Source organism: Arachis ipaensis, chromosome B1, assembly GCF_059453495.1.
Source record: "Arachis ipaensis isolate K30076 ecotype BB chromosome B1, ASM5945349v1, whole genome shotgun sequence".
In the NCBI taxonomy this organism is placed as follows: Eukaryota; Viridiplantae; Streptophyta; class Magnoliopsida; order Fabales; family Fabaceae; genus Arachis; species Arachis ipaensis.
Window position 1 is genome coordinate 114,174,837 of NC_142436.1, and position 2,445 is coordinate 114,177,281.

Consider the following 2,445-nt stretch of genomic DNA (forward strand, 5'->3'; position numbering starts at 1 on the left):
TGTGCCTCCAAATTTCTAATGGAGGACCTTGTTTCATTCATGAAACTTAAAGTGGCCTTAGATAGATCAGAGACTATATTTGCTAAGCTAGATAGATTCTGCTCAGAATTCTCTGTCTGTTGCTGAGTGGATGATGGAAAAGGCATGCTATTGCTAAACCTGTTTCTTCTACCATTATTAAAGCCTTGTTGAGGCTTTTGTTGATCCTTCCATGAGAAATTTGGATGATTTCTCCATGAGGGATTATAGGTACTCCCATAAGGTTCACCCATGTAATTCACCTCTGCTATTGCAGGGTTCTCAGGATCATAAGCTTCTTCTTCAGAAGATGCCTCTTGAGTACTGTTGGATGCAGCTTGCAATCCATTCAGACTCTGAGAAATCATATTGACTTGCTGAGTCAATATTTTATTCTGGGCCAATATGGCATTCAGAGTATCAATTTCAAGAACTCTCTTCCTCTGAGGCGTCCCATTACTCACAGGATTCCTTTCAGAAGTGTACATGAACTGGTTATTTGCAACCATGTCAATGAGTTCCTGAGCTTCTACAGGTGTTTTCTTTAGGTGAATGGATCCACCAACAGAATGGTCTAATGACATCTTTGATAATTCAAATAGACCATCATAGAATATATCCAGGATGGTCCATTCTGAAAGCATGTCAGAAGGACACTTTTTGGTCAGTTTCTTGTATCTCTCCCAAGCTTCATAGAGGGATTCACCTTCTTTCTATTTGAAGGTTTGAACATCCACTCTAAGCTTGCTAATCTTTTGAGGAGGAAAGAACTTGGCTAAGAAAGCCGTGACCAGCTTATCCCAAGAGTTCAGGCTATCTTTAGGTTGAGAATCCAACCATATTCTAGCTCTGTCTCTTACAGCAAATGGGAAAAGCATAAGCCTGTAGACCTCGGAGTCAACCCCACTGGTCTTAACATTATCACGGATCTGCAAGAATTCAGTTAAGAACTGAAAAGGATCTTCTGATGGAAGTCCATGAAACTTGCAGTTCTGTTGCATCAGAGAAACCAATTGAGGCTTTAGCTCAAAATTATTTACTCCAATGGTAGGGATTGAGATGCTTCTTCCATGTAAATTGGAATTTGGTGCAGTAAAGTCACCAAGCATCTTCCTTGCATTGTTATTATTTTCAGCCATGTCTCCTTCTTTTTCGAAAATTTCTATCAGATTTTCTCCAGAGAGTTGTGCTTTAGCTTCCTTTAGCTTCCTCTTCAGAGTCCTTTCAGGTTCAGGATCAGCCTCAACAAGAATGTTCTTATCCTTGTTCCTGCTCATATGAAAAAGAAGAAAACAGAAAAAGAAATATGGAATCCTCTATGTCACAGTATAGATATTCCTTTATGTGAGTAGAAGAAGAAAAGAATAAAAGAAGAGAAATTCGAACACCAAGAGGAAGAGAGGGTTCAAATTTTGAGATGAAGAGAAGTGTTAGTAAATAAATAAATAATTAGAAGGAGATGAGAGAGAGAAAAATTTTCAAAAATAATTGAAAAGAAAAGAAAAATATTTTTGTTTATAATTTAAAATTAAAGTTAAAATTTGAAAATTTTAAAAAGAAAATTAAAATTAAATTAAATTAAAATTTAAAACAATTAGTTAATTAAAAAGGAATTTTGAAAAAGATGGAGGTGATTTTCGAAAATTAGGAGAGAGAAAAGTAGTTAGGTGATTTTAAAAAAGATATGATTGAAATAGTAAACTTTTAAAATCAAACAAAAAGTTAAGTGGTTAAGTGAAAAAGATTTGAAAATCAAATTTGAAAGAGTGAGAAGTTATGAAAGATTTTGAAATTGATTTTGAAAAAGATATGATTGAAATTTAATTTGAAAAAGATTTAAAAAGGAAATTAAAAAGATTTTATTTTTGAAAATTAAAGTTGATTACTTGACTAACAAGAAACTAAAAGATAGGATTTTAAAAATTTAAAGATTAAACCTTTCTTACTAGGCAAGTTACAACTTAAAATTTTTAAATCAATCACATTAATTTTTAGCATTAATTTTGGAAATATGAAATAAAAATAAGAAAAAGATTTTGAAAATAAATTTTGAAAATTTCGAAATTATGAAAGAAAAAATGAAAAAGATTTGATTTTTGAAAAAGATAGAAATTTTTTTATTGAAAATTTGATTTGACTCATAAGAAACAACTAAATTTTAAAAAGTTTTGAAAAAGTCAACTCAAATTTTCGAAAATTTATGAGTGAAATAAGGGGAAGATATTTTTTTAATTTTTGAATTTTTAATGAGGAGAGAGAAAAACATAAAAATGACTCAAAACATGAAAATTCAAGATCAAAACACATGATGCATGCAAGAACACTTTGAATGTCAAGATGAACACCAAGAACACTTTGAAGATCAAGATGAACATCAAGACTTATTTTTGAAAATTTTTAAGAAAAGAAAAACATGCAAGACACCAA

General features: G+C 31.5%; 1 non-coding gene across 1 annotated transcript; it reads left to right on the plus strand.

Moving 5' to 3' along the window:
• The first annotated feature begins 656 nt into the window (after positions 1-656).
• On the plus strand, positions 657-764 carry LOC148577998 (small nucleolar RNA R71). Its single transcript, XR_015903165.1, has one exon. It is a non-coding gene; the product is annotated as a small nucleolar RNA R71 (small nucleolar RNA).
• Positions 765-2,445: the final 1,681 nt, after the last annotated feature.